Below are 10,768 nucleotides of genomic sequence, written 5' to 3'. Positions count from 1 at the left end.
CTGGTCGTCTTGATTAATGCTCTGAAGCATCCAATCGGCTGTGTTGAGGCATTTCCCAAACCTCGCAATACTGTTGCAGTGCGGTTTAAATCAACATCTTTCATCTTCTTGAATATAGCTTCTTTAATTATGGTCACATCTGATCCTGTGTCCACCAGACAGTTGATGATAATCCCATTTATGATTACTGGCTTTGTTCGTGCACTATCAACGTGAATGCGCATGCTGTTTACTTTTTCCGGACACTTGCTTGAGATATGGCCCTCTTGATTACAGCTGAAACATTTGGTAGGAAGTGTACAATCTTTCGTTTGTGTTCCCTCGAACCACAGTTGAAGCAGTGATCTGCTTTTACACCTGTGTAATTTGCTTTGGTTTTGGTTGAATATTCGGCTTGTCAACAATATTCAGACTCTCGTAGATTTCGAATTCTTGCTTTAATTCCTTAAGAGTTTTACAACGGAGCATAGCACCCTTATACTCCTTTTTAATGTCGAGGCCGTTTACGATATGAGTTATCAAAGCAACTGTTTCAACTTCACCTAAGGCTGCTATTTTCTTCATTTGTAAAAATGGTCGTGTAGAGTCTCCTCCTCTTCTTCTTCCTGTCTTGCAACTTTTTGTGAATAACGGCGCTATTATAGCTGCCTGAAAATTCTTCAATTAGTAACTCTTTGAGTTCAGTGTATCCACTGACACATTCAGATTCTAAGAAAAGTTCTGCTGATCCAATCATCTTACTTCTGGCTTGAACATATTTTTGTTTCTCCGAAAGTTCATATGCCTCGGCATTTTTCTCAAAAATTTCAAACCATTTTTTAATAGGAATTGATTTGCCATCACAGTCACTTACAACTTTTCAAATTTTTCTGCAGCGATAATTACTTGCCCCTCTTGTTTAGATTTTGCCAACATGCTCTGGGTTAGAGTATTCATCTTTGTTCAAATTTTCTTCGACTTTAGCACTAGCGTCTTTATTCTGCTTCTTTGCCTCTGCTTCTCCTACAGGCGCCAACTTTTGATCTCTTCGTTCATTTTTTCTTTTCTGCTTTCGTCCTCGCTTTCGTTCTCTAGAATTGCTTGTATTTGGTCGGTGTTAAGTTTTTTATTTGTAGGTGGTGTACGTGTGAACATTCCGCGACAAGGCACTAACACCAGCAAACAACGACAATGTTCTAACGGCGCGACGGTAGTCGATTTTGCAGACGGCGCCACCGGTTAAAAGACAAATTTGATTTTCGTTAGAAACGAATTTCACCACCTTTGCAATTTAATTGTTTTAAATTCCACAACAGCAAACGACTTGAGTCTGTATGAGTTCAACCGATTTTTTCAACTTTCAATGCAGTAGACGTAGCCATAACTTTACAACTTTAAAGACTAAATCCACGCACACGACAATTTCAACTTTATCAGTTCTCTCTAGCAGCTTTCCCGACTTTTACCGACTTGTGTTCAAACAAAATCTGTACAACTGATTTTTCCAACTTTAAATGCAATAGATATAGCCACAACTTTACAACTTTTAAAGACTATATCCACGCACACAACAATGTCTTTTTTCTTTAAACAACTGCACCTTCATATAACCGATTTAGGACTGGACGAGCCCCCATGTAAGATTGTTTATTATTATTAATTTAATTATTAGTTTAATTCTAAATGCGGTAATTATATAAAGTATTCTTAGTTGTGACCGAACGACTGCTGCTGAGAACTCGACTGACTGCTACGCTGACTTCCACCAACTCCACTGCTGCCTTGCGATCGTTCCTTCGATGACTGATTGTCGATAACTTCGATTTCCGACAATCATGTTGCTGCTCAACAGCGCTGCCAACCGGGTTGTTGCCAGCCTTCAGCCTTACTCCATGTTACATTAATATAATAAATAAATTTTCTTGAATTATTAATGTGTTTGCTTAATTAGATCAGACCTTTCATGCATATTTTCAAATAATTTGTTCGGAAATCAATCGATTTCCTCGCCATATATGCATTAGCCTCGATGTAGTCAAATAAATAAATCAAATAAAAAATAAGAAGCAACAATTTTTTATTATCCTTTGTTATGTAATAGATATTAAATTCCCCAACCAAATTAACCAATTTCCATGCTGAATTTTAGATAACTTTTATTTTTTACAGACGTTTGAAGGGACAGTGTCAATTGTCGCGTACGACCTCTTCAATAATATTCCAACTTAAGTTAACACATAGAAAAAAATATAAAACAGCTCATTTTATTTTATTATTTTCTGTTTTTTAAATATTGCTCTCATCAATGTAATTTCATTATTTCCAAACTGTCTTTCGCGTAATTTAGATTTTTTTAGGTGTTTAAAGTTCAGCGTCCCTTGCCACGACACTTTTACTGCTAGTTTTACTGGACGTTAGCATCAAGAACAAATAAAAAATATTTATTATTGTAATAACCTCTTCTTGAATTTAATAATAAAAATAAGATTATTTTGATTCTTTCTCTGGCAGAATTACTATTTTTACGTATGATTGAAGATATTAATATAATAATAATAGAATATGAATTTTGTTCTTATTTGTTTTTATTTTATAAATAGTCGCAACAGAAAATTTTATCTCATTGAATCTAGTTTGTGGTCCTGAAAAGGACCGATTATAGAGTACTACACTGCAAGTTGATGCCCTGTCAGCTTAAGCACGCTCGCCGCGAATGCGTCGCGCTAACTGGATGTCTTTGGGCATAATGGTGACACGCTTGGCATGAATGGCACACAAGTTGGTATCTTCGAAGAGACCAACTAGGTAGGCTTCGCTAGCTTCCTGCAGAGCCATAACCGCCGAGCTCTGGAATCGCAAGTCCGTCTTAAAGTCCTGGGCGATTTCACGCACCAGACGCTGGAAAGGCAGCTTGCGGATTAGAAGCTCGGTGCTCTTTTGGTAGCGACGGATTTCACGCAAGGCCACTGTTCCAGGGCGATAGCGATGGGGCTTCTTCACACCTCCAGTGGCTGGAGCACTCTTGCGAGCGGCCTTTGTAGCCAGTTGTTTGCGTGGTGCTTTTCCACCAGTCGATTTGCGTGCAGTTTGCTTGGTACGAGCCATTTGTGGTTTCACAAAATTTCACCTTCACTACTTCACGTTTAAAAACACAATAAACGATCAGAGCATTTGCTACCTACTTATATAGCAATCGAGGATGTGAAAGAAGAGAGAAAAACAGAGGCCATTTCATTTGACGACCGAAGAACGAAACGAACATATCGTTCGTACTCTCTCGGGTTTTTGTCGTTTTACCTATAAATAGGGGCACGCCGAAACGTTGAATTTAGTTCTTTAGTGACTTTCGTGCTGTGTGTGTATAGTATAGTATAAAACAGTGAAAAATGACTGGTCGTGGTAAAGGAGGCAAAGGCTTGGGAAAGGGTGGCGCCAAGCGTCATCGCAAAGTGCTGCGTGATAACATCCAAGGTATCACGAAGCCTGCTATCCGCCGTTTGGCTCGTCGAGGCGGTGTGAAGCGCATATCTGGACTCATATACGAGGAAACGCGTGGCGTTCTAAAGGTTTTCTTGGAGAACGTAATTCGTGATGCCGTCACCTACACCGAACACGCCAAGAGGAAGACTGTTACAGCCATGGATGTTGTCTACGCTCTGAAGAGGCAAGGCCGCACCCTCTACGGATTTGGCGGTTAAAAAAACTGTAAATTCTGTACCCCTATTAAGCAATCGGTACTTTTCAGGACCACTATTTAGTTTTTAAAAGGAGGAAGATTTTCAAAAAGTATTTAATTTTATTGGTTGGGACTTCAGAAATATGTAGGTCGTAACTAAAAATAAATGTCGGTCGTTCGTACTCTTTCAGACGGAATGTGTATTTCTAACATGGCCTTGAACAGACTGAAGTGGTTTCAGACACCGCGTGTAAAGCATCACATCGTGGTGTGGGAGTATTTAAAGAAGCAAATTGTAGTTTATACCGCATATAGAAGAAAAACTGTACAACATGTCAATCTTTAAGTAGTTTTTCTTATGATTTACTATTTACAAAAAATTCCCAAGTGTAAAATTTTTCCAATTCTTTGGTAATAATTTGGTCGTCCTGAAAAGGACGGTTTGACGATTTTATGTACAAGTAGGTTTTTAGCTTAGCCTTTGAAACGTTTAGGCCTTCTTCTCGGTCTTCTTGGGCAACAGAACAGCCTGTATATTAGGCAACACGCCACCTTGTGCAATTGTGACGCCGGAGAGCAGCTTGTTTAACTCCTCGTCGTTTCGGATGGCCAGTTGCAGATGACGCGGAATAATTCTAGTCTTCTTGTTGTCACGAGCAGCATTGCCAGCCAACTCGAGAACCTCAGCGGCCAGATATTCCATTACGGCAGCTAGGTAAACTGGAGCGCCTGCACCAACACGCTCGGCGTAGTTGCCCTTTCGGAGCAGACGGTGAATACGGCCCACAGGGAATTGAAGACCGGCACGGTTCGAGCGGGACTTTGCCTTTCCCTTCACTTTGCCACCTTTTCCACGTCCAGACATTTTGCTTTGCGTTTATTTCACTTAGTTCACTTTACACACGGAACACGAATGCTCGTCGAACCCCGACAGCGGAATATTTATACTTTTCCGTTTGCCGGCGCGTTCAGTTAGGGGTGGGTGACTTAGACCTGAATTGACTGCTCGAAAAAAAGTATAAAGGTGAACGCGTTCGGGCCCACATCACGATAAGTGAATTGTGTTTGTGAAAATATAAGTAACGTGAACAATGCCTCCGAAAACTAGTGGAAAGGCAGCCAAGAAGGCTGGCAAGGCTCAGAAGAACATCACCAAGAACGACAAGAAAAAGAAACGCAAGAGGAAGGAGAGTTATGCCATCTACATTTACAAGGTTCTCAAGCAGGTCCATCCTGACACCGGAATTTCGTCGAAGGCGATGAGCATAATGAACAGCTTTGTAAATGATATTTTCGAGCGAATTGCTGCCGAAGCGTCTCGTCTAGCTCACTACAACAAGCGCTCGACCATCACCAGTCGGGAAATCCAAACGGCTGTTCGCCTGCTTCTGCCTGGAGAGTTGGCCAAGCATGCTGTCAGTGAGGGAACCAAGGCTGTTACCAAGTACACCAGCTCCAAATAATTGGCTCCTGCGAATGCGGACAACAATTCAAAACGGCCCTTTTCAGGGCCACAATGGGTTATACCAAAGAAATCCATTTTTCGATATACCAATCACCAATCATCGAAAATGAATTTACCAATAAAACGTATCTACCCGCAATATGGGGTGATACTGTTCAAATAAATATCGGAAACGAAAACTGAATGCGGCCAATATGCAATGTAATTCAATAACGCAACGCAAGACATGAAGCGTTTTATTGTTGCTGCGAACGTCAGCTAATAAATAAGTAGAACATTTTAATACACAAATACTATTTAAATTAAAGTTTTTTTCTCTTGCAACAGAACGTTGTAGCCCTGAAAAGGACTTATATAAACAAATTTCAGATCTATAAATCATAAATCTAAAGTTTTGATTGCGAACATGTACCAAATACTGTACTTTTTCACAATTTACTTTTTGGCAGCCGTAGTCTTCGCTTTCGGCTTCTTGGCGGTAGCAGAAACCGATGCTTTCTTCACCGTCTTTTTGGGTCTTGCAGACACCGCTGGCTTTGCCTTTGGGGCTTTCGCTACTACAGCCTTTGGCTTCGATGCAGTCACTTTCGCCTTTGTTGCGGCGTTCTTCGACTTTACGATTCCAGTTTTCTTGGCATCCTTGGCTTTTGCCTTCTCAGTTTTCTTATTTTCGGCAGTCTTTTTGGTAGCCACACCCTTCTTAGCTTTGGGCTTTGTGTCAGCAGCCCCAGAGGCAGTTTTTTTGGAGGAGACACCAATCTTTTTAGAGGCTACCTTCTTGCTTTGAACTTTTTTCTCTGCAGACAAAACCTTCGACTTTGCCTTCGGATCCTTGTCCTTCTTGGCGGAGGCCGACAGTTTGAAAGATCCAGATGCACCTTTTCCCTTTGTTTGGATAAGCTTTCCATTGACCACGGCCGATTTTAGGTACTTCTTGATGAATGGCGCTAACTTTTGGGCGTCGCATTTATAGGTGGCAGTGATATATTTTTTTATTGCAAGAAGTGATGACCCGCCACGTTCCTTTAAATTTTTAATAGAAGCGTCCACCATTTGCTGAGTTGGCGGATGTGACGGCGTCGCAGTGGCTTTCTTAGTCTTTCCGGATCCAGATGCCTTTTTTTGGACCACTTTCTTCTCAACTGTCGCTGGCGTGGCAGCCACTGGGGAAGCGGACGTTGCAACTGCAGAATCAGACATTTTATTCACAGATAACACTTTTTTCTGTTAAAAACGGCCCGCGCGCTGCCTACCAACCTCCTTTGCTCTTATGAGAATCGAGGAGGAGAGCACTTTAACAATGCTACTGACATCAGTCGTTTACTATGTCGAAGTTGGCTTGAAGTATAAACTTTTTTTAATTTTTTAGTATTTAAAATCATTAATAAAAATAAGGTTTTAATTGTTCTAAACTTTTAAATAATTATTTCGTCACTTTACATTTTTAAATGGATGTAATATGGATTTGGAGACTTTCAAATGTTGATTGAAGTTTTATATTTACATTTTTAACTGGACCAATTTATAACAAAACATCAATTAAAATAAGAAATATTGCACATATTTTACTAATTCCTAATGTTTATTGAAATTGCAACGTTAATCCCTTAGAAAGACTTCTGAAAGAAGCGTATATTATTAATTAAGATACTATATTAGTTAATTTAAGTTCACATAAACCTACAGAAAAAGTTTCCTTTACGGCAGCATTCAGAAATAATTTTCTATCGTTAAAAATACAAATACTTTCTTAAATAATATAATATTAATATAATAAATAAAATTTTCTTGAATTATTAATGTGTTTGCTTAATTAGATCAGACCTTTCATGCATATTTTCAAATAATTTGTTCGGAAATCAATCGATTTCCTCGCCATATATGCATTAGCCTCGATGTAGTCAAATAAATAAATCAAATAAAAAATAAGAAGCAACAATTTTTTATTATCCTTTGTTATGTAATAGATATTAAATTCCCCAACCAAATTAACCAATTTCCATGCTGAATTTTAGATAACTTTTATTTTTTACAGACGTTTGAAGGGACAGTGTCAATTGTCGCGTACGACCTCTTCAATAATATTTCCAACTTAAGTTAACACATAGAAAAAAATATAAAACAGCTCATTTTATTTTATTATTTTCTGTTATTTTATAAATATTGCTCTCATCAATGTAATTTCATTATTTCCAAACTGTCTTTCGCGTAATTTAGATTTTTTTAGGTGTTTAAAGTTCAGCGTCCCTTGCCACGACACTTTTACTGCTAGTTTTACTGGACGTTAGCATCAAGAACAAATAAAAAATATTTATTATTGTAATAACCTCTTCTTGAATTTAATAATAAAAATAAGATTATTTTGATTCTTTTTCTGGCAGAATTACTATTTTTACGTATGATTGAAGATATTAATATAATAATAATAGAATATGAATTTTGTTCTTATTTGTTTTTATTATATAAATAGTCGCAACAGAAAATTTTATCTCATTGAATCTAGTTTGTGGTCCTGAAAAGGACCGATTATAGAGTACTACACTGCAAGTTGATGCCCTGTCAGCTTAAGCACGCTCGCCGCGAATGCGTCGCGCTAACTGGATGTCTTTGGGCATAATGGTGACACGCTTGGCATGAATGGCACACAAGTTGGTATCTTCGAAGAGACCAACTAGGTAGGCTTCGCTAGCTTCCTGCAGAGCCATAACCGCCGAGCTCTGGAATCGCAAGTCCGTCTTAAAGTCCTGAGCGATTTCACGCACCAGACGCTGGAAAGGCAGCTTGCGGATTAGAAGCTCGGTGCTCTTTTGGTAGCGACGGATTTCACGCAAGGCTACTGTTCCAGGGCGATAGCGATGGGGCTTCTTCACACCTCCAGTGGCTGGAGCACTCTTGCGAGCGGCCTTTGTAGCCAGTTGTTTGCGTGGTGCTTTTCCACCAGTCGATTTGCGTGCAGTTTGCTTGGTACGAGCCATTTGTGTTTCACAAAATTTCACCTTCACTACTTCACGTTTAAAAACACAATAAACGATCAGAGCATTTGCTACCTACTTATATAGCAATCGTGGATGGTGAAAGAGAGAGAGAAAAACAGAGGCCATTTCATTTGACGACCGAAGAACGAAACGAACATATCGTTCGTACTCTCTCGGGTTTTTGTCGTTTTACCTATAAATAGGGGCACGCCGAAACGTTGAATTTAGTTCTTTAGTGACTTTCGTGCTGTGTGTGTATAGTAGTATAGTATAAAACAGTGAAAAATGACTGGTCGTGGTAAAGGAGGCAAAGGCTTGGGAAAGGGTGGCGCCAAGCGTCATCGCAAAGTGCTGCGTGATAACATCCAAGGTATCACGAAGCCTGCTATCCGCCGTTTGGCTCGTCGAGGCGGTGTGAAGCGCATATCTGGACTCATATACGAGGAAACGCGTGGCGTTCTAAAGGTTTTCTTGGAGAACGTAATTCGTGATGCCGTCACCTACACCGAACACGCCAAGAGGAAGACTGTTACAGCCATGGATGTTGTCTACGCTCTGAAGAGGCAAGGCCGCACCCTCTACGGATTTGGCGGTTAAAAAAACTGTAAATTCTGTACCCCTATTAAGCAATCGGTACTTTTCAGGACCACTATTTAGTTTTTAAAAGGAGGAAGATTTTCAAAAAGTATTTAATTTTATTGGTTGGGACTTCAGAAATATGTAGGTCGTAACTAAAAATAAATGTCGGTCGTTCGTACTCTTTCAGACGGAATGTGTATTTCTAACATGGCCTTGAACAGACTGAAGTGGTTTCAGACACCGCGTGTAAAGCATCACATCGTGGTGTGGGAGTATTTAAAGAAGCAAATTGTAGTTTATACCGCATATAGAAGAAAAACTGTACAACATGTCAATCTTTAAGTAGTTTTTCTTATGATTTACTATTTACAAAAAATTCCCAAGTGTAAAATTTTTCCAATTCTTTGGTAATAATTTGGTCGTCCTGAAAAGGACGGTTTGACGATTTTATGTACAAGTAGGTTTTTAGCTTAGCCTTTGAAACGTTTAGGCCTTCTTCTCGGTCTTCTTGGGCAACAGAACAGCCTGTATATTAGGCAACACGCCACCTTGTGCAATTGTGACGCCGGAGAGCAGCTTGTTTAACTCCTCGTCGTTTCGGATGGCCAGTTGCAGATGACGCGGAATAATTCTAGTCTTCTTGTTGTCACGAGCAGCATTGCCAGCCAACTCGAGAACCTCAGCGGCCAGATATTCCATTACGGCAGCTAGGTAAACTGGAGCGCCTGCACCAACACGCTCGGCGTAGTTGCCCTTTCGGAGCAGACGGTGAATACGGCCCACAGGGAATTGAAGACCGGCACGGTTCGAGCGGGACTTTGCCTTTCCCTTCACTTTGCCACCTTTTCCACGTCCAGACATTTTGCTTTGCGTTTATTTCACTTAGTTCACTTTACACACGGAACACGAATGCTCGTCGAACCCCGACAGCGGAATATTTATACTTTTCCGTTTGCCGGCGCGTTCAGTTAGGGGTGGGTGACTTAGACCTGAATTGACTGCTCGAAAAAAAGTATAAAGGTGAACGCGTTCGGGCCCATATCACGATAAGTGAATTGTGTTTGTGAAAATATAAGTAACGTGAACAATGCCTCCGAAAACTAGTGGAAAGGCAGCCAAGAAGGCTGGCAAGGCTCAGAAGAACATCACCAAGAACGACAAGAAAAAGAAACGCAAGAGGAAGGAGAGTTATGCCATCTACATTTACAAGGTTCTCAAGCAGGTCCATCCTGACACCGGAATTTCGTCGAAGGCGATGAGCATAATGAACAGCTTTGTAAATGATATTTTCGAGCGAATTGCTGCCGAAGCGTCTCGTCTAGCTCACTACAACAAGCGCTCGACCATCACCAGTCGGGAAATCCAAACGGCTGTTCGCCTGCTTCTGCCTGGAGAGTTGGCCAAGCATGCTGTCAGTGAGGGAACCAAGGCTGTTACCAAGTACACCAGCTCCAAATAATTGGCTCCTGCGAATGCGGACAACAATTCAAAACGGCCCTTTTCAGGGCCACAATGGGTTATACCAAAGAAATCCATTTTTCGATATACCAATCACCAATCATCGAAAATGAATTTACCAATAAAACGTATCTACCCGCAATATGGGTGATACTGTTCAAATAAATATCGGAAACGAAAACTGAATGCGGCCAATATGCAATGTAATTCAATAACGCAACGCAAGACATGAAGCGTTTTATTGTTGCTGCGAACGTCAGCTAATAAATAAGTAGAACATTTTAATACACAAATACTATTTAAATTAAAGTTTTTTTCTCTTGCAACAGAACGTTGTAGCCCTGAAAAGGACTTATATAAACAAATTTCAGATCTATAAATCATAAATCTAAAGTTTTGATTGCGAACATGTACCAAATACTGTACTTTTTCACAATTTACTTTTTGGCAGCCGTAGTCTTCGCTTTCGGCTTCTTGGCGGTAGCAGAAACCGATGCTTTCTTCACCGTCTTTTTGGGTCTTGCAGACACCGCTGGCTTTGCCTTTGGGGCTTTCGCTACTACAGCCTTTGGCTTCGATGCAGTCACTTTCGCCTTTGTTGCGGCGTTCTTCGACTTTACGATTCCCGTTTTCTTG

Source organism: Drosophila sechellia, chromosome 2L, assembly GCF_004382195.2.
Source record: "Drosophila sechellia strain sech25 chromosome 2L, ASM438219v1, whole genome shotgun sequence".
Taxonomy (NCBI): Eukaryota; Metazoa; Arthropoda; class Insecta; order Diptera; family Drosophilidae; genus Drosophila; species Drosophila sechellia.
Note: the sequence above shows the minus strand (reverse complement) of the source record.